Source organism: Oncorhynchus mykiss, chromosome 32 (genome assembly GCF_013265735.2).
Source record: "Oncorhynchus mykiss isolate Arlee chromosome 32, USDA_OmykA_1.1, whole genome shotgun sequence".
In the NCBI taxonomy this organism is placed as follows: Eukaryota; Metazoa; Chordata; class Actinopteri; order Salmoniformes; family Salmonidae; genus Oncorhynchus; species Oncorhynchus mykiss.
Window position 1 is genome coordinate 11,103,764 of NC_050572.1, and position 1,270 is coordinate 11,105,033.

Here is a 1,270-nt window from a genome sequence, read left to right on the forward strand (position 1 = left end):
TCCTTAAAATCCACACTCTGTAAAATGTGCATATCATCAAAGAGTGGGCCACCAACAAAAACATAAACAACAGATAAAATGCATCCCGTGACATTTCCACATGCAAATAGTTCTGGATTCTAGATGCAATGTATAAGCAGTGCTGAAGGAATGAGGCACGAGAGCAACATGATTTCAAATTGAGGCTAAACTGACCGATTTAGTTCTGGGTTTCAACCCTCCTCATTAGGAAATGAGACTGAGAACGAGATTTGGGTCTTGGAGGAGTTCATTGATGCGGGTGTCTCTTGTGTGTGCGTGTGCTTGTCTGTGTGTGTGTGTGTGTGTGTGTGTGTGTTTCTTGTGATATGCTTTGGATGTGCTTATCAATACACAATCAACTTTTGTCCCACCCATATCAATAAACAAATTGTATCACAGTCATGCAAATGTTTTACTGTGCGTGAGCTTTCAAATGCATCCTGTCATCTCTAAATGTGTAACACGATAGGTCTTTTAATATGACACATTTCAACCCAAAACATTTCATTCATAAAATAATTCATCAGACGTCCTCCTGAAGGGGATGATGACTTAATCTTTGCGAGAGGGAGGTAACCTAATATCATTGGTCCTCGACTCGCATATCAGTCGTTTCATTCAGGGTAAGTGGAGTTAGCCGTGAGTTAGCCTGCCCCAGAGCAGGTTCATTCTGAAGGATTCGTTGCCATAGAAATTTACCTGGCTAAACCGTGAGCCACTTTCATAGGACCGGTTATCCAGAGTTAAACTCAGAGTTGACCAAAGTTGCCTCTCTAACTCCTTAAACCTGATTCGTAGTATAGGGCTCAGGTTGTGTCTGGAAGTATCCTGGGCTAGGCCTTTCACCAATCAGATTCCTTCGGCTGGTGTGCGACCCGTGGAGAAGTTGGTTTAACTTTTGATAGCCTATCTCTGGGGCTAGTTAGGGACCTCAAAAAATGACACAATATAAATGGTACAATATTTTCATGTTGCACATCTTTTAGTTCTCTTTACATTCTTTCAAAATGTGTATATTAATTTCTACAATTTATAGTTGGGTTTGAGGTTTTTAAGTAACGTACATTTGGAGCTATTGAAATGTTTTCACATTGTCCAAAAAATATTGTACATTGTGTAATTTATTGATGGTCCCTATCTAGACCCATAGTGATATCCAAAGTCTCCTGTGCTCAGAATTGATGATTACTTGGGTGTTGCCAGCTGTGGGCAGGATTGAAATGAACTCAACCCAAGGAAAACTGTCACG